Genomic DNA, 21,796 nt, shown 5'->3' on the forward strand with positions numbered 1-21,796 from the left:
TCTGCACACATATCATCAAAATGTTACAGCTAACAGAAACTAGGACTGCAAACATTACACGTAACCCTGGACAGCTATAACTCTGAGTGGGTCCTATGAGGAAAGGGATCTACACAGCCATCTGTTCCCAGAGATTCCTGACATTCTAGAATCGATTTGCTGCTATCATAAGTCAATTAAGGACATTTGTTTTAAATAGGGCACACGAAAATAGGAGGCAAAATAACATTGGATTGCCAACTTTTTGCTCTGATGGTTCATCCTGAGAATCTGAATAATTGAAAAGATTAGAAATTGTGAATATGCTTATTTTTGAAAGTTATATGAACAGCCCTAATATCTCACAAGTAATTCCTCTCTCAAAGAAAGATGCAGACATAGAGATCTGAGAAACCACAGGACTACTTACTGCTCCATTTTCACAGCTGGTATTTATCAAATCTGTATTAACTCTGACGATTAATGAAATTATTTTCTTGGGTTCTCTAGAGCTTTGTTTACAATTAAAATAAATTTGAAGCACGGATGTATGATTTGCTACTTTGATCTGGAGAGCTAAAACTGCTTGCAACATGTTAACATTTTTAAAGGATGGTTACATTCAAATTCACATAAAAAGATAATGATGCTGGAAAGATCTGTTATAAAACTTAGACATCTTCTCCAGTATGTTAATTATAGGAGTACATGCGAGGTGATGCAATGGCAATAATCACTACTACAGAACAATCCAGATTTCACAATATACTTGAACCCTCCTTTCATAGAATCTGTGTGATCTTGCCTTAGGCCGTGGTCAGCATACTGCAGCTCTCGAGCCACATGCGCTCTTTGGCCCCTTGCGTGTGGCTCTTCCTAAGCCTTAGGAGTACTCTAATTAAATTAATAACAGTGTACCTACTTATATAGTTTAAGTTTAAAAAATTTGGCTCTCAAAAGAAATTTCAATTGTTATCCTGTTGATATTTGGCTCTGTTGACTAATGAGTTTGCCGACCACTGCCTTAGGGGAAAGGTAACTGTACTTAGCATATAAAAATGCAAATAGTTCTTTCTTTTTTAAAACTATGTAGATAGCTATTTATTTTCAGGGCGATCTGTGCACGGCATTTCACATCTACCCCATCTCTCCAGCATTTTATCTGCATTACCTAACAGCATGTGGCTAGTGATTTTAAATAATTTACCGGTTACAGAATATTCCTTGCATATATGATCCCATTTAATCTTCACACCAATCTTGTAAGGTAGGTTTGGAGCAAAGTGTCAAGCAATTAGGAAAGTAGGAAATGTAGATAGCAGATGTTGTCATTAGACTGTAAATGTAAAACTGTGGTTGACTATATTTTTAAATTATAGTAACTAGTGACTATATTTTTAAGTTATGGTAACTAGTAAATATTTTTAGCTTACTTCATTCCTGTCAAGTTGAAGTTATAAGATTTTAGGTGTACATTTAGGAGCAGCATGTTATGAATGAGACTGCTGACCTTCAGTAGCTGAGGTCAGTGGAGTTTCACACCAGTCATTTTTAACTTAGAAAATGCAAATAAAGAGAAGCTTGGCCGACAAACCAACTCACAAGAAGAAATGGATGAGTACTTTTCCAGAAGAAGAAAGTCTACATTTGAGAAATGCAACCGAGTTCCTTTTTATAAGTAATGTAGCATTGTTGAGCTAGGGCAGAAGTATGAATAATGTGTATACTTTGTATGTAGAGAGAAAATACACAAAAGCCAAGGTAAAAGGACTAAAAAATCAGTACACAGCCATAAAAGAGAGTTAAAAAAATGCAACCTTTCTAACTAATATGCTTATATACACACATACATACAAAATACATATGTGTAATATATATGTAATATGTATATGTAATATATATATATTCTATTTTAGAGACAAATGGACATAGAAAAGCTATCACAGAATGTTGAATTATCTAATACAAAAGGTTGATACAATTAAAATGTTCCTGAATACCCAGAAAGTTTAGGTCTATTGACATTATAATAAATTTTTGACTACCATTTTCTGAGAATTCTGTTATTCTTAGTTCCTCAGCCCCAGAATGCTGACACCAATGAACAGTTAGAACTAAGTTTATGAAGGTTCAAGCAATACAGAGATACTTCTAAGAATAACATAGCACTTTTGCATATTATTAGCCCAAGCATGCAATTCTGGGAAATTCAAAAATGCTCCTGCATTCCTAAGTGGCATGTGGAAATGAGGAGGGACAACACTCTGTATTGCCCTGGGGAGAAAGCAGAAGATAGGGAGCCCTGGGACTCTGAGGACACCACAACCTTTCTTGCTTCCCGACTGTAGTTTTCTTTGGAACCTGGCAAGGACGATTCTCCTCTGAGGGAAATGCATTGACCTTAACAGACAAGGTGGCCAAGCAACGATGGGACTTTTATTAGAAATGCTCTTCAAAAGTGAAGGGTATTTTATTATTATTTAGTTTCAGAAGGTGGTGTGTAAATTACCATAGCTTCAGGGCACCTATAGTTTATGTGCTCACCATGTATGTATGTTTTATGAAGCTATTTAATCTGCAATCCACTTTTTTTAAAAAAAGCAATCACCATAGCAACGGACATCATAAAGTTTTGTGCTGGCTTTGACACACGAAGTACTCTGTAGATTCTGCCATATATAAACTATGTACCCTGCTTAAGCTAAGAAAACCAGGTTTCAGAAAAGTGGCAGTTAACTCATTATTTTAGTCATTTTCTTCTCATCACCGTAGGCAAATAATGAGGGTAAGTGAAGTTTCAGCGAAGGAAAAATTACTGAACGTTAGCTGCAGCACTGCTATTGGCTGAGAGGGAGACCCTTCCTTAAAGTAGCCTTAGTATTTTTAAAATAAATTCTAATATAATATGTCAGAATTTTCCTTTCAATTATAAGGTATTCTCTGTAAAGAAAATAATTACCCCGCATGAGCACATACAATGTGATTATCACATACAAAATTCATAGGAATGGTGGAGACCACTTGCTTTATTTTCAGTAGCATAGTAATGCTGTGTCCATAAGAAGTCATTTCATTTCAGATCAGCACGAAAATAATGGAAACATTAAAAAATACTTCATGTAATAATATCAATAATTCTGAGCATTGTTATATTTTGATATCAGAATATATATTGTTTCTGTTTGTAACAGAATTAATAGAAACCATTAGCTAGAGATATTATTTAAAACACATATAGTATGTTAGAAAAGTAGAGCTATGAAATTTGATTTAAGACAATATAATTCAACAAATATTTCCTCATATTTGAAAGCTTTACAAACTTTTCCTACATTTTTATTTTGAAAGTTTGTTTTAATGCTGACTTTTCTTTCTTATTTGAATTGTCTTGCTTATTTAAATTTGTTTTTCAAACTATTTCAAACAAATCAATTTGTAAAATAATGACAATCTGGGTTAATGAATAACTTAAATAAATTTAATATTTAATTAGGCTAATCAATACTTATCGACAACATTTTATTACATGTACATAACTCTTCTAGATACTATAGGGATAATTTAAAATATTCTTTATATAATCTCTGCCTTTAAAAACCATATATTATAAAATAGGATAATCAATAAGAAACAGCTTAAATAAGAGGTGTATTGTGTTATTTATGAAATTAAAAAATCATCTAATTATCTTCAAATCTGCATTGCATAATCCCCTCATTACTGCTATATTTTGTTGTTACCTTTATATTATACTAGAGCTCTGGGATACGAAATTCGTGAATGGGTAGGGCCCCTAGGCCTGGCCGGCGATCAGGGTCGATTGGGGCCTTCTGCCTGCCAGCTGGGGCCATCATTCCCAGGCTGCCAGCTGCTGGCCAGGACCTTCCTTCCCCAGCTGCCAGATGCTGGCCGGGGCCTTCCTTTGTTCCGCGCCACCCCTGGTGGTCAGTGCAAGTCATAGTGAATGATTGAACACCCGGTCTCCCGCTCAAACTCCCGAGGGGACAATTTGCATATTAGGCTTTTATCTCTCTCTCTCTCTCTCTCTCTCTCTCTCTCTATATATATATATATATATATATATATATACACACACACACACATATATGTATATAGATATAGATATAGATATAGATAGATATAGATATATAGATATGAAAGGAGATGATACAATTGTATTATTTCCCAAGAACACAGATATATTCATGAAAGATTACATTTTTAAGTTCACATTCTAAACAAATCCAAAAGGCACTGAAGCAAAAAAAATCAGGGACTTTATTCAGATAAAAGTTTGCATACTGGGAGACACAACCTCTAATAGAAACTGAAGTATGCTCTCTGGGAGTACTTCTTTTTTCAAAGAAAGTTTCCCACCCATAGTTCCTATGTTAGTCTATTTCATGTAAATTAAGTTTCCAAATTATTTAGTTTGGATGGGTCAGAATAAATGCAAATAAGGATACATTTGATGCAGTTTTGATCTGTGTGGGCAGGTCATTCTGTTGGTTAAGTGATAACATGGCACTGATGGAATAAAGAACTTGACTCAGGGTGCATAAACAGACAGGAAGGAATAGCGTGGGAAACCAAGAGATTGGCTTGTGTTCTTCCTCCCATACAGAATACTAAGAAGCCCCTGTTGGTAACTGACCACTAGGTTCTAATTTTAAATTTAGGGCCACTTAACCAGAGGGAGGCTGTATCCACCTCAATAGATAAATTCCATCTTGGGGTTCACATTAGATAATCTTCTTGGTATCCACAACATATATGGGGGGATGTCTTTGAGGTATAAAATTTAATCTTGGCTTTTCCTCTGTTGGGGAGCACTGATTTCTTCCTTGCCTCTGGAAATAAAGAACTTGACTCAGGGTGCACAAACAGCTATAGAGACCGCATCTAAAAGCCGCATTTCTCCAGAAAACTTCTCCCTAGACGGGCTTGTGACGTGTGCTTTTCCTTGTCTGGTTGCACACTTGGCTCTGAGTTACAGCCTCTCCTAAAGCTCAAAGTTCAGTTTCATTTAGACTTGAGAATCTTTGTCTGGTATCAACCACTGTCTTACATGATCTCAGGTTTTGAATGTGTGTGTGTGTGTGTGTGTGTGTATTTATTTATTTTAATTTTTATTGATTTCAGAGAGGAAGGGAGAGGGAGAGAGAGATAGAAACATCAATGATGAGAGAGAATCACTGATGGGCTGCCTCCTCCATGGCCCCCGCTGGGGACTGAGCCCACAACCAAGGCATGTGCACTCGACTGGAATGGAACCCGGGACCCATCAGTCCACAGGCTGACACTTTATCACTGAGCTAAACCAGCCAGGGCCTTTTATTGTCTGGTTATTTTACACATGTATCTATTTATTTTTTCATTTTTTAAAATATATTTTATTGATTTTTTTACAGAGAGGAAGGGAGAGGAATAGAGAGTTAGAAACATCGATGAGAAAGAAACATTGATCAGCTGCCTCCTGCACACCCCCCACTGGGGATGTGCCCACAACCCAGGTACATGCCTTTGACCGGAATTGAACCCGGGACCCTTCAGTCCGCAGGCTGACACTCCATCCACTGAGCCAAACCGGTCAGGGCTATTTGTTCATATTTTTGACATTCCATTTAAATTCTTTCTTCTGCTCCTAATTTGTAGCCTCCTGTCCACACCTGACTTCTGCCCATTTCCTGGAGGGGCAATATTTTTTTCAAATTGTTTTTCTTAGCCCTATATACATCTGTATTCGTGGGGATCTTGCTGTACAGTTTATTTAGCCCTGTCTAGTAAAGGGAATCTTAGTCTATGATCCAATGACCCTTCACTGATAAAAAATTGTATAGAAGTCAGTGGATGCATACAATTTATATACATGTTTTTCAGCATAAACATTTACACATTTCTTTCATATAAAGAGTTTCATAGCTTTTAGCTGTTTCCTTCAGAAAGTGTGATGGTCATGTCATTGCTTATATTTCTAATTTCTATATCCATTTATTCATTTTATTCTATGTTCAAATAGATACTGCATCTTATATTGGCTTATTTTCCTTTCATCTTCTCTATTTCTGGGCATTGCATTGCACTCGATTCTTAACCATATTCTACACAGTCTTCACTAGAGAATCTACTTTATTTCACTACTTTGGCTAAATGTGAAAAGAAAACCTCAAAATTTCTGGATGAGACCTCAGATATTACCATTTAACTAATAAGCTACTCTCAATAAATTCAAATTAACTAAAATTAAATTCATTATGTTTTCTCCAAATTTAGACTTTTTACATCTATTAGCACCACAATAATTCTTAGGACCCACTAAGTACAGAGCTTTGGAAATACCTTTCTTATCCCTCATTCTCAATTCCCACTTGGAATCTGCCTCCAACTCTATTGCATTACACAGTATAAACTTTCCATTGTCACCCTCCATTCCTCTTAGGCCAAATGTATTTAAGTACCTTGCTTCACCTTTTCTACTCTAAAATTCATTTCTAAATACTGCCACCAGAATAAACTTTGTTAAACATATGGTATTATTTGCTTTCCATTGATAGAATATATCCATTGATAAATACTAATTGTCCCAATGTTATATTTCATACTTCTTAGTCTGTCATTAAGGGAATCCACAATTTGGTTTTTAATATTGTTCCCAAATTCAGTATTTCATGACCTAAACCCTTAAAAGAAAATTCTACAAATACACCACCTTCAATACTTTCGTATTTATGTCCTGGCTAAAAATGTCACTCTCATTTTAATATCCAATTTCATGTTCTGTACTATCTAAGAAGTATTCCCTGAGTTTTCTACACATCATGGTATTTATTAAAGCAAGTCACGTCAAAAATAAAATCAGACTCTATTTTCCTGGCAATATATTTAGCATATTTAGAAGATATGAATATTTTCAGTTACTTTGTGAATATTCCTGTCTAGCATGTGAGGTCCTTAATGGCAAAGATTATACTTTTACCATATGTGTTATAGCCCAAAGATTTCTTAATTGTGCTGGCTATAGATTCAGAGATTTTTGCTTAAAGTATAAATTTCATGAAAATATATCAATTTTAAAAGTGTTTATAATAAGGCTGCTAGATAAAATACACAATACCCAGTTAAGTTGGAATTTTATAAACAGAATCATTTGTTTATAAAATAATTAATTACAATAATCAATGTGTAATTTGTTAGTACAGTACAAGGATATACACAGAATTTTGGGGGCATACTTATACTAAAACAAATCTGTCTTTTATTTATCTGAACTCAAATTTAACTTAGTGTCCTGTACTTGTATTTATTAAATCTGTCAACTTTAGTTTATAAGATAAGTTTTCTTATAAAAACCAGTTATTGGTTCCACACACACACACCCCCACACACCTACACCCATCAGCCTGCTCTCTACGAGTCTGTCTCTATTTTGCTTGTTAACTCATTTTGTTCATTGGATTCCACATATGAGTGAAATCATATGATAGTTGTTATTCTCTGACTGACTCATTTCACTTAGCTCATAATACTCCAGGTCCATCCATGCTGATGCAAAAGGTAAAATTTCCTTCTTTTCTATGTCTGAGTATTATTCCATTGGGTAAATATACCACAGCTTTTTTATCCACTCATCTACTAATGGACACTCGGGATGCTTCCAAATCTTGTCTATTGTAAATAACACTGCAATGAACATAGTGGTGCATATATTCTTTCTAATTAGTGTTTCAGGTTTTTTTGGATAAATTACTGGAAGAGAAATTTATGGGTCATAAGGCAATTCCATTTTTAATTTTTTGAGGTAACCCTATCCTGTTTTCCATAGTGATTGCACCCACCTGCATCCCCACTAACAGTGCACAAGGGTTTCCTTTCCTCCACATCCTTGCTAATACTTGTTTATTGATTTATTGATGACAGGCATTCTGACAGGTATGAGGTGCTATCTCATTGTGGTTTTAATTTGCATTCCTGTCATGATTAATGACATTGAGCTTCTTTTATCTGCCTATTGCCCATCTGTATGTCCTCTTTGGAGAAATGTCTACGCAGGTCCTTTGCTCATTTTTTAATTAGATTGTTTTGTGTGTTTTGTTTTGTTTTTCAGTGTTGAGTTTTTTTTTTTTTTTTGAAATATATTTTACTAGAGGCCCGGTGCACAAAAATTTGTGCACTCGGAGTCGGGGTTCCCCCAGCCCGGCCTGTGCCCTCTCACAGTCTGGGACCCCTCAGGAGATAATGACCTGCTGGCTTAGGCCTGCTTCCAGGTGGCAGAGGGCAGGCCCAATCCCTAGGTGCAGCCCCTGGTCGGGCTCAGAGCAGGACCAATTGGGGAGTTGGGGCGCTGCCCCGTCATGCACAGAGCAGGGCGGATCGGGAAGTTGCGATGCCACCCTCAGTCACGCTCAGGGTAGGGCCGATTGTGGGGTTGGGGCACCGCCCCCTGTCACACTCAAGGCAGGGTTGATGGGGAGGTTGCGGTGCCACCCCCTGTCACGCACAGAGCAGGGCCGATCAGGGGGTTGGGGCGCTGCCCCCTGTCATGCACAGAGCAGGGCCCATCAGGGGTGTTGGGGCTCCGTACCCTGTCACGCACAGAGCAGGGCAGATAAGGGGGTTGGGGCGCTGCACCCTGTCACACTCAGGGCAGGGCCAATGGGGAGGTTATGGCTCTACCCTGTCACACACAGAGCAAGGCCCGTGGAGGGGGGTTGGGGCGCCACCCTCTATCACCCACATAGCAGGGCCGATCAGGGGGTTGGGGTGCCGCCACTGTCACACTCGGGGCAGGGCCGATGGAGAGGTTATGGCTCTAACCTGTCACACACAGAGCAGGGCCCGTGGGGGAGGGGGTTGGGGCGCCGCACCCTGTCACACACAGAGCAGGGCCGATCAGGGGGTTGGTACGCTGCACCCTGTCAAACACAGAGCCGCAGGGCAATCGGGATTGGGGAGCTCCCCCTTATCAGGCACAGAGCAGGACAGATAGGGAGGTTGTGGCCCCGCCCCCTGTAACACACAGAGCCACAGGGCGATCAGGGGATTGGGGAGCTCCCCCCTGTCACACACAAAGCCGCAGGACAATCAGGGGTTTTGGGCGCTGCCCCCTGTCACGCTGATCCCGGTGCCGGGAGCCTCGCTGCTCTGCTGATCCTGATGCCGGGGGGCATATTACCCTTTTACTATATAGGATAGAGGCCTGGTGCATGGGTAGGGGCTGGCTGGTTTGCCCTGAAGGGTGTCCTGGATCAGGGTGGGGGTCCCCACTGGGGTGCCTGGCCAGTATGGGTGAGGGGCTGACTGCTGTTTTCCCGAAGCGAGTGACTGAAGCTTCCAACCGCTCCTTGTTTTCTTTTTTTTTTTTTTTTATTCTGGGCCAGCTTTAGCTCTGAGGCCTCTGCTGCTGAAAACATCGATACAATGTTGCTAAAGCCCAGCTGAATGAAAGTCGGTTTCTGGGGTTTTGTTTATCTTCTTATTTGCAACATAGTACATAGTTCCTTAGAGTTGTAGCTCAGAGGCTGGCAAGTGAGGCGGGGAACGTTGGAGTCTGCAGTCACTGCAGCAAGCAAGCCTCATGTTCCCTTCCAGCTGCCTGGCTGCCGGCCGCCATCTTGGCTGACAGTTAATTTGCATATACTCACTGATTAGCCAATGAAAAGGGTAGCGGTCGTACGCTAATTACCATGTTTCTCTTTTATTAGTGTAGATTGATTTTTTTACAGAGAGGAAGGGAGAGAGATAGAGAGTTAGAAACATCGATGAGAGAGAAACATTGATCAGCTGCCTCCTGCACATCTCCCACTGGGGATGTGCCCACAACCCAGGCACATGCCCTTGAACCGGAATCGAACCCAGGACCCCTCAGTCCGCAGGCTGACGCTCTATCCACTGAGCCAAACCGGTCTCGGCTCAGTGTTGAGTTTTATAAGTTTTTTTTTAATAATATTTGGACATTAACACCTTATCAGAGGTATCATGGGAGAATATGTTATCTCATTCAGTGGGTTGTCTTTTCATTTTGTTAATGGTGTCTTTTGCTGTGCAAACCTTTTTAGTTTGACGTAGTCCCATTTATTTATTTTTTCTTCTCTTTCCCTTTCCAGAGGACATATGTCTGAAAAAATATTGCCAAGAAAAATGTCCAAGATTTTACTGTTTATATTTTATGATTTTGAAACTAACATTTCAATCTTTAATCCATTTTGATATTATTATTGCATATGGTGTAAGAAGGTGGTCTAGTTTCATTTTTTTTTTTTTTTTTTTTGCATGAGTCTGTCCAATTTTTCCAACACCACTTACTGGATAGACTACCTTTATCCCAGTGTACATTTTTGCCTCCTTTTTCACATATTGATTGAGCATAAAGGTGTGGATTTATTTCTGGGGTCTCTATTTTGCTCCATTGATCTATATCTCTGTTTTTATGCCAGTATCATGCTGTTTTAATTACTATGGCCTTGTACTCTAGTTTGATATCAGGTAGTGTGATTACTCCAACTTTGTTCTCCTTTGTCAAGATTGCTGAGGCTATTCAGGATTTTTTATGGTTCAACATAAATTTTTGAAATATTTGTTCTAGTTCTGTAAAATATACCATCGGTATCTTGATGTCGAATAGGAATTGGGTCGAATCTATAGATAACTTTGAGCACTGTGGACATTTTAATGATGTTAATCCTTTGTATCCATGAACATGGTATAAGCTTCCACTTATTTATATCTTCAGTTTCTTCAGTGTCTTATAATTTTCTGAGTACAGGTTTTTCATCCTTGGTTAAATTTGTCCCATGCTTTTTGTGGTTTTTTTGTTTGTTTGTTTTTCTGTTTTGTTGTTGTTGTTTTTGAGGCAATTATGAATGGGATTATTTTCTTAGTTTTCTTTTCTGATAGTTCATTATTGGTGTATACAAATGCAACTGACTTCTGGATACTTATTTTTTATTCTGCTACTTTACTAAATTTATTTATCAGTTGTAGTAGTTTTTTGGTGGAATCTTGAGGATTCTCTATATACAGTATTATGTCATCTGCAAATAATGAAAGTTTTACTTCTTCCTTTCCAATTTGGGTGCCTTTTATTTATTCTTTTTTTTTCTGATTGCTGTAGCTAGAACTTCCAGTGCTATGTTGAATAAGAGTGGTGAAAGTGCACATCCCTGTCTTGTTCCTGATTTTAAGGGAAACCCTTGTAGTTTTTGCCCATTGAGTATGATGTTGGCTACAGGTTTGTCATATATGGCCTTTGTTATGTTGAGGTTGTTCCCTCTATTCCCACTTTCCTGAGAATTTTTATCATAATTGAGTGCTAGATTTTATAAAATACTTTTTTTCTGTATCTATTGATATAATCATATGGATTTTATCCTTCATTTTGTTTATGTGGTATATCATGTTTGTTGATTTGTGGATATTGTATTAACATTCATCCGTGGAATAAAGCCCACTTGATCCTGATATATGACCTTTTTAATGTATTGCTGGATCCAGTTTGCTAATATTTTTGTTGAGAATTTTACCATCTGTGTTCATCAGGAATATTGGCCTATAGTTTTCTTTCTTTGCAGAGTCTTTAGCTTGTTTTGGAATTAGGGTAATGCTGGCCTCATAAAATAAATTTTGGAATAGTCCAAGAAGGATAGGTGTTTATTCTTTGCATGATTGGTGAAATTTACCTGTGAAGCCATCTAGTCTAGGGATTTTATTTTGGGGAGATTTTTATTCCTACTTAAATTTCCCTAGTTGTAATCTGTCTATTCAGATTCTCTATTTCTTTCTGGTCTAGTTTGGAAGATAGTATGTTTCTAGGGATTTATCTATGTCTTCCAGATTGTCCAATTTGTTAGCATATACTTATTCATACTATTTTCTTACAATCCCTTGAATTTCTGTGGAGTCAGTTATTACTTTTCCTCTTTCATTTATGATTTTATTTGGGTCCTCTCTTTTTCTTGATGAGTTTGGTTAGAGATTTGTCAATTTTTTTTTTATCTTTTCAAAGAACCAGCTCTTGGTTTCATTTATTGTGTTTGTGTGTGTGTGTGTGTGTGTGTGTGTGTGAATTCTTTTAAGATTATTTATTGTTTATTTCTGCTCTGATATTTATTGTTTCCTTCATTCTTCTAATTTTGAACATCATTTCCTGTTTTTTTATAAGTTCCCATTAGTGTAAAGTTGCTTATATGAGATTGCTTATATGAGATTTTTCTTGTTTTTGATATAATACTAAAAACTGGTTTTCTTTTTTCTTTTTCTTTTTAATTTCTTTATTGGTTAAGGTATTACAAATGTGTCCTTTTTAAATGATAATCAATCATGTAGATACTAAAACTAAGCATTAATAATGTGAAAATTAAACAACATATTTAGTGTTTTCCTTCTTTCAAATTTATAATTCAATACAATGTGTTTTGAAAAAAATCTAGAAATAGATATTTTGAATTTTGTGGCCTGAGTGTCAAACCCAAATGTGTTCATCTCATTGCAACATAACACAATCTGCAAAGTGAGTTGGTGGCTTATTTCTTTCTGTGTAAACTCAGTGTTATTCAGTGTTTCAATCTTTAACAATTTATAAAATCTTTATATGTGCCTGGTACTCTTTTGGTGCTGATGATATAGCACCCAACAAGACCCACTAAGTACCTGTGTGAGAGTAACACATGATAATATAAAAAGAAAATAAAAAAATGTAATTGCATATAGCAATAAATATTATGAAGAAAATAAAACAGGAAAATGATGAGTGGGATGGTCAAGGAGGCTTTGTGAAGTAGTCACACTTGAGTAGCTGTTTAAATGATAGGAGAGCTGCCTATGAGAAAGTGTGAAGCAGGAGTTCTCCAGGCAAAGGAAACAGCTGAAGCAAAACCCTCATGGAAAACAAGATTGACCTGCCTGACAAACCAAAGAAGATTCCTGTGACTATGCCTCAGAGGGCTAGAGCAAGGCGATCAGTTATAGATGAGGAGGGAGAGGTGGATAGAAGACAGATCATGTTGGGTCTTACTGGCTATGTTAAAAATATTTGGGTACAATATTAAATATTTTAAAGGTCTATTTAACAAAAGAGACTACTATGAATGTGATGTGGACAATTACTTGTTGAGGGTGGGGAAGAAGAGCAAAATAGGGCAGCCAGTCTGATAGCTGTTCTGGTAGACCAGGGAAGACACAGTGGGGGCATCTACAAGAACTGGAGATGGTGACTCAGAGATCAATTCAGGATTCATGTTAGGTCAGAGATAACAAATTTTGCTAATACAATACTGAGAGCAAGAAAGGAATCCAGGATGGCTTTTGGCTTTTGACCTGGGTATCTGAATGGGAAGATAGAGGAAGAAGCATGATTAACAGGACTAACTCACACATTCAGGCTTGAGATAGAATACCCAACTCCATGCAAGTCTAGGCACAACCTCTTTGTACCAGAGCAGGGGGAAAATTCCTTGCTAGTGATTATGAACACTTTCAAATCTGTTTCAGAGAGTATTTAATGAATGACAACACCCATTAGGTACAGTAGCATATGTATTATTGGGGAGGAAATATTTTTAAAACATTAACTTCAACTTAATATGCATGACAATATTTAAATTTCACAAAGCCGGAAGCCAGTCTTATCTGTAGTGTAAGTACCTGTTATACCTTTTATAAGAAGTGACTAGTAGATACTAATTAATAAGTTGCAGCTCAAGGCCCAGACTACTTTCTTTGTATACCTATATCAAACTAACTGAACATCATTATTTTCTTAAATAATCATATACTTTTTCTTTAATCTTCACCCTTTCTGTCTGAATTATGAATTGGCTTAGAGTCCAAAAACTAGTTAAAATATTTTTATATTAATTTTTTCCCCATCACATGATTGAATAGATAAAGCATACTCTATAAACACATGTTAAATGGAAGAGATTCATACCTTGGGGAAAGAAAGAAAATTAGAAAATAATTTTAAAGTTACCTTTTTTTTTCTGTTTTCTGCATCAGGAATATAATGGCTAAGGCCATAATAGAAAAATCAGCTTTTGAGACTCTATCTCCTACTGATACCAGCATGTGAAACTCAGCAGGGACACTACATTTTGAGCACTAACCAGGTTAATCTGCAGAGCAAATACCTTAGCTCTCAAATCTGAGGCAGCTTTCCGACCCTTCATGTCAGCTCTCTTTATAAACCATATACTTCACATAAGGATTCTGTATTTTCTGATTAAGAGAGGAAGGGAATGCTGTCAGCTAAATCAATACCTTACTAGTGGGAAAAAAAATAGAAAATTGTAAATAACAGCAGCAATTTTCTATGATTGGTGAAATGCTCTGGGCAAAGCCAGCATGATTCTGTCCGAGGCTAGGAAATTCAAGTGCCACTCTAGACTTCTCATTCTGATCATTTCAAGGTTTATAAGAGGAACAAAAGGACAACAATATGTTTGTATAGCATTTTTCCTGCTGTGATATTTTAAGCTTTATGAACAAAACTATTGTAATTACTGATAATTGACACATGTACCTATATTAACTATTTCATGGGATCTCATGAGCTGATATTTGTGAAGTGCTTAGAACATTGCCTGCCATATATTAAGCATCATATTCAGGTTTTAGAAATAAAGAAAGAAAGAAACAAATAAGTAAACAAACAAATAAAATGCCATTATATCAGTGATTTTCAAACTTTTTCATCTAATGGCAGACATAAAGTAATTACTAAAATTCTGCAGCACACCCAAAATATATTTTTTGCCAATTTGCAAAAAATATGTATAGTTTTGATTCATTCAATGGATAGCTACTATTGTGTTGACTGATACCATTTTTTTTTTACAATCTAAGGATGAAGAAATCAGTGACCCTGACTAAATAGGTATTGCATGTTTTCAAAATTCTTGAGGCACACCAGTTGAAAATCACTGCATTATATGGTAAGTGTGGGGACATACTTCATGGGATATTTCTTTGTGTTGAATAACAAGCATCATTGTGACCATTCACATCAGTAAGCTGTGGTGAACAGCGGTGTGCTGGCAAATGTTTCGCAACACATTTTCCAAAGAAATAAACAAACAAATAAAAAACCCCTAATTTGTAACATTTGACAATGTCTGTGGTACAAATATTCCAACTATGGATGATTTCAAGCTATTGATGTGGTATCATTGAATAGTGTAGTTGGAGGAAATGGGAATACTCACACACTGATTATGGGATGGTCAACATTGTTTTTATCACAAGTCAAAAGTCCTAAAAAATAACAACCTAAAATATCTTTATCACTATGTGCTTTCCAAGCATTTTATCTCAATCTGGATCTTCTTTTTTTTATTATACATTGTACACTTTCTCAATTCTCCTCATTGGCCTTTTTTCTAGGCTTTTGCCAGGCTTGGTTTAGAACTAGAATGGCAAACACAGTACCCATGCCATCACTGGTCCCAACAATATCTTTTATGCACCATCTACGTAACTATAATCTTTCCTGATCAGACATTAAAAATCCATCATCCTCATCAGCACAGCACTCCAAAAAGCGACGTCCAGTTCACTGTAGTTTGACAAATGGTTACAACTGCTTTCCCAATCTCTCTACTTCCAAGTCTGATCATCTACATTCAGTCACATTATCAATGACTAACATTTATGGAATCCCTTCCATGTGCAAAGCAGTACTCGAAATGTTTTACATGTGAGAATTTATTTAATCCTCCTACCACTATTTAAAAAATTCTATTTTAAAATCTATTCATACAGGTCAAATCAAGAAACAGAGATTAAATCAATTTCTCTAGGTATATGTCTTATAAATGCAGAGCCTGGAATCAAAAACAGGTATTTGACTTTCTTATTTGACTTTTCTATGGTCTTTAACATTGCTTTCAGGAAGCCTTTAACAACCCCATTTCCCCACTTCTCCTGAAGCCCCCCTTTTTATTGGTCTTTTAGTCACATCTATTCATATGATAATCACATTTTTCCTTACAACTTTGAGCATAATTCAGTGCTATATCACAGTTTTATATTGTCTAACTCAAACCCATAAAATCATTTTTCCTTATCATTCACCAAGATTTTGAATTCTAAGAACTAAATTGATTTTTTTTTCTAAAATAATTACAGGAAAGCTGGGCTGGCTTCCTCTTTTCATTCCCCATATGGTTAAGTTATTCTCATATTCTTTATGAATGACATAAAATAAGCACTCATTATCTAAGCCTTAATAGATATTATTGTGTATTTAAAAATGGTATACATGTTTCATTCCTATGCTTTTCTATTTTCATTGGTTACATTTTCTTTATTTTAATTTAAATGAATATAATTATACACTTAGCAAGGTGTTTATGTACAAATATACAATACATGAATTTTTCATTTGCAAAATATACGATATTGGAAGAAAAATAGAAAAATTCAGACAGATTAAAGAACAATGTGAATTCAAACTGTATTGTTGGCACAATAGCTTTAGATAATCTTAAATAATTTAGAGAGTGTCTATTTCAATTGTTTCTACTCATAATTCTAAAATTTAAAAATGCTTTAAGCATATAAGACACCTAAAGTAAAACAAATCTTTTCATTTGAGTATAATGTATACAAAAAAGGACAGATATTACATACATCTTCTTTATCAGCCTCATCATTTAATTCTTTCTGATTTGTGGCCTCAAATTTATTTATCATCTTCAGGAATTTATTTTTTCCTGTAGAGGTACTACTGGCATTAGGTATGATATTAATAATCCATTTTAGAAAATAATTTTTTTGTAGTGGGCCTCACTTCTTGGTTATCTGGCTTGTTCTTTTTGAGGAAATCATCCTGCTTCTGATGAGTACTAAATCATCTGAAAAAGCAGTGTCCAGCACCACACATCTGCTCCATTGCAGGGTTCTCATTTCATCACTCCTTTTGTCCATTAGAAAGACTGGCTCTAGAATGTGCAGTTTACAACCTAAGTGGAGTCTTTTCATTGATTGGCTTACATCCTCCAAATTCTGTAAAAAATTATTAGTCTAAACATTAATAACTTAAAGTCAACATTTTAGTAAAAGATACACATAATTGATTACTAGAAGAGAGCTGACTTTTATTCTAGCCAGGTTATGTTAAAAATACAAATCTCTTTAAGTAATGATACGTTTAAAAAAAGATATACTATATTTTAGCTAAATATATTTAGAATGTCATTCTTTTCTCTTTTATCAATTTTATGAGGAGAAAATTATAATTTTGTATAGGAAATTTTTAAGAAATACAAGATCTGATGTTTCTTGCTTCAGTGTCTAAGTACACAGTAGCATTATTGTACATATGCAATGGAATTTGTGGTGAAGTATACCAGTAATGGATTATTTCTGCTTTTGTATTTTTGAAAAATTGTTTATTTTGACTTCACTATTAGTAAGAGAATTCTAGGTTCCTATATTTTTTCCCATCTTCAATACTTTAAGTATGCTGTTTCACTGTCTTTGTCTTCCATGTTTCTGACAAGATATCTACTGCTATTCTTGTTTTTGTTTATTTATATGTGATATGTCTTCTTTCTTTAGCTGCTTTATATTTTCCCTTTATTAATTGATTTTAAGCAATTTGATTATAATACTAGTAGCCCAGTGCACAAATTTGTGCACATTGAAATGAAATTAATTAGAAGAAATATTTTAGTATTACTATTCGCCCTTTCTCTATACTAGAAGTGTTAACCAAGTTAACAACCAACAATGACAGTTCGAAACACAGGCATGTGAATAGCTCCACGAGAGCTTTGTGTGTATTGTGCATGCGCGAGTCAACTTAGCCTTTTATATATAGAGAAGAAACTTGCTTAATTAGACCTGCTTTCTGATTTAGCTAAACTTTTTCCAGCCCAGTGAAGCACCCAACTTCTCTTTCAGGTAATTGTCAGCAACACAGCAGTAAATATCAACACAAAGCAGATTATTATTGTAGATCAGGCAGAGAGAACAAAGGGTAAAATATTTAACTGCAGCAGTGTTTGACTATATTCTGTGCTGTGAGAAAACCTGAAGTCATTTTCAAGGTCCACCATTTCTTTTTTTTTTTTTTTTTTTTAAATCTTTATTGTTCAGATTATTACATTTGTTCCTCTTTTTTCCCCCCATAACTCCCCTCCTTCCAGCTCCCACCCCACCCTCCACCCTCACTCCCCACCCACTGTGTTCATCCATAGGTGCATGATTTTTGTCCAGTCACTTCCCGCATCTCCCACACCCCTTTTCCCCCCAAGAATAGTTAGTCCATTCCCTTTCTATGTCCCTGATTCTATTATAATCACCAGTTCATTCTGTACATCAGGTTATTTATTCACTTGATTCTTAGATTCATTTGTTGATAGATGCATATTTGTTGTTCATAATTTGTATCTGTACCTTTTTCTTCTTCTTCCTCTTCTTAAAGGATACCTTTCAGCATTTCATATAATACTGGTTTGGCAGTGGTGAACTCCTTTAGCTTTTCCTTATCTGTGAAGCTCTTTATCTGACCTTCAATTCTGAATGATAGCTTTGCTGGATAAAGTAATCTTGGTTGTAGGTTCTTGGTATTCAGCACTTTGAATATTTCTTGCCATTCCCTTCTGGCCTGCAAAGTTTCTGTTGAGAAATCAGCTGACAGTCGTATGGGTATTCCCTTGTAGGTAATTGAGCCTCTTTCTCTTGCTGCCTTTAAGATTTTCTCTTTGTCTTTTGCTCTTGGCATTTTAATGATGATGTGTCTTGGTGTGGTCCTCTTTGGATTCCTTTTGTTTGGGGTTCTCTGCGCTTCTTGAACCTGTAAGTCCATTTATTTCTCCAGGTGGGGGAAGTTTTCTGCCATTATTTCTTGAAATAGGTTTTCAATATCTTGCTGTCTCTCATCTTCTGGCACTCCAATAATTCTGATATTAGACCGCTTAAAGCTGTCCCAGAGGCTCCTTACACTATCTTCACACTTTTGGATTCTTTTTTCATTTTGCTTTTCCAATTGGGTGTTTTTTGTCGAATCTTTGGTTTGATTCTTGTGCTCCTCTGGTCTGCTATTGGGTATAATATTCTTTATTTCAGTCCGTGTATGCTTACTTTCTAATTTCTTTATCGTAGCATCGAGGGTCTCATTAGTTTTCGTGAGGCTCTGCACAAATTTATGGCAAGCCCTCAAAATTGCTATTCTTAGCTCCATATCCTCCATTTCTGTCATGTTTTTTTGTCTCCGCATCTTTTATGCTTTCTTGGTGCACCCCCTTGTGGTCTCTGTGCGCAGTCTTGTTCTAGCCAAGCCTTAATTGTTGTAGTTAACACTAGAGGGATTTGACCACCAGGCCGACTGGCTGTAGGAATCAGCTGTGCGGAAAACGTCTGTCTTCTGGGGAGGCGCTAATCCAGCCTTTGCCTGAGGCGATCGGCAAATGGCTGTGCGCAGGGCTTGGGCGGGCGGGATCAACTGGGCGGGGGGAGGGAGCCGCTATGGCCACTCTCAGTCCATCCCCAGGGGTTCTGCCTCTCTGTCCCAGCAACCGCTGCAAACCTCGGAGGGGCCATAGCCAGACAGTCCCGCTTCTCCCGTTTGAGTCTGGGTCCCTAGAGACTCGCCCGGATCTGTAGCCCAGAGTCTGAGACTCACTCCTGATTGAAAATGACAACCGCGCCCTCAGCCGCCAGCCCGCTTTGCGCGCGCACCACCTCACCACCACACCACCGTACCTTTAAATTTTCCACACTGCGCCTCCTCTGAGCGTCGGAATGCTGTTGTTTTTGCTTCTAGTTGAAGAGTCTCTCCTCAGCCAGCCTTCCTGTGGTTCTGGTTGATGTCCGTTCCGACTTTTAGTTGTATTTTTGAAGTGGTTGTTTACGGCGGCAATCTCCGGTGTTTACCTATGCCGCCATCTTCGATCTCCAAGGTCCACCATTTCTTACTTCTTTTCAGTCAGGTCAAGTTTCTAAACTTTCTAAATTTCCATTTTCTGGCTAATGAAAAGATAATAGGATTCCACTGAGTCTCCTATATACCTACTCCAGGACTTCTGTGATGATCAAATGAGATGAGACACAGGAAAATGCTTCACAGACATTTGGTTAAAGTGTAAAATGTGTCCACCTGGCTATAAAGCAAGTTGTGCTTCTGAGTTGAAGAAACTGCAAGGAGGCTAGTTGCTAGGGGAGGAAGCCGGGTATTGATTCGTGATGTCATTACCTGGACAGACACTTAGCATATTAGATATATACTATATATACTAGAGGCCCAGTGAACAAAAATCGTGCACGGGTTGGGGCGGGGGTCACCTCAGCCAAGCCTGCACCTTCTCCAATCTGGGAGCCATCAGACATCCCTCTCACAATCCTGGACTGCTGGCTCCTAATTGCTCACCTGCCTGCCTGCCTGGTTGTCCCCAACTGTCCCCCTCTGTTGACCTGGTCACCCCTAACTGCTCTCCCCTGCCATCCTGGTCATCCCCAACTCCCCCAAACTCCCTGCCAGCCTATCCACCCCTCACTGCCCCCCCTCCTAGCCTAATCACCCCCAACTTCCCCCCATGCCGGCATGGTCACCCCCAACTGCACCTCTCTGCCAGCTGGGTCATCCCCAACTGCCCCCACTGCTGGCCTGGTCACCCCTCACAGTTCTCCCACCAGCCTGGTTGCCCCACGCAGCCTGCTGTTCAGTTGTTTGGTCATCTCTCATTAATCCCCCTACTGGCCTGGTTGTAGGCAGACATCTTGTGAGGGTGTGAGGGTTAATTTGCATATTACCTCTTTATTATATAGGACTAGAGGCCTGGCACATGGAATTCATGTGTGGGTATGGTCCCTAGGCCTGGCCTGTGATCAGGGCCATCTTCCCCAGCGGCCAGCAGCTGGCCCCACCCCCCAAACCTCGCCCCCACTACCACCCTCCCCCAGTTCCCTGTTCGCCATTAGGTGAATCAGAGCCTGCTGGCCAGGGGTAGGAACCAAGAGGGCAGCTATTCCCACCCACTCACTAGCCCCACCACGGGTCAACCTCTGTGTGTGGGGCAATCAGCAGGACGGGGGCCTTGGCCTTGCACTGCCTGCATCCCCTGCCACCCACCCTGGTTTCCCGTTCACCATGGGGTGATTGGAGCCTGCCGGCTGGGAACAGGGACCGAGAGGTGGTCAGTGCGCCTCATAGTGACTGGTTGAGCAGTTGTCCTGGTCATTCTGCTGTTAGGATCAATTTGCATATTACTCTTTTATTATATAGGAGATGTGTCAATGTAATATTCTTTTTAAAAAATTTTTATTATTTTTTATTGACTTTTTACAGAGAGAAAGGGAGAGGGATAGAGCATTAGAAACATCGATGAGAGAGAAACATTGATCAGCTGACTCCTGCACGCCTCCTACTGGGTATCAAGCCTGCTACCAAGGTGCATGCCCTTGACTGGAATCAGACCTGGAATCTTTCAGTCCATGACCCAACGCTCTATCCACTGAGCCAAACTGGTCAGGGCTCAATGTAATATTCTTAATGTCTCTTTTGATTGGGGCCTATTGAGATTTGTGAACTTGGAAGTTAATGTTAAACTTTACATTTTTTTGAGATAACATTATTAAAGGTATTTTTCATCTCTTATTCCCTTCTCTGTCTTTTAAGGGCCCTTATTATACTTGTATTAGACCCAGAGCTAGTTTAAATTGTGTTGTATTTTTATTCCTTTGTGTAGCTTCTACTTCTATATTTTGTAGTTAGTTAATCTTTACTTCTGCTATGCCTAATCTGCTTTTTTTTTTTTTAAATCCAAGCCAGTGGTATTTAAATTTTCTTATCTTTTTTTACTTTGTGGGATTCTGAGTTTAG

Source organism: Myotis yumanensis, unplaced genomic scaffold (genome assembly GCF_028538775.1).
Source record: "Myotis yumanensis isolate MYYU_CA2020_CCGP unplaced genomic scaffold, mMyoYum1.0.hap1 SCAF_10, whole genome shotgun sequence".
Lineage (NCBI taxonomy): Eukaryota > Metazoa > Chordata > Mammalia > Chiroptera > Vespertilionidae > Myotis > Myotis yumanensis.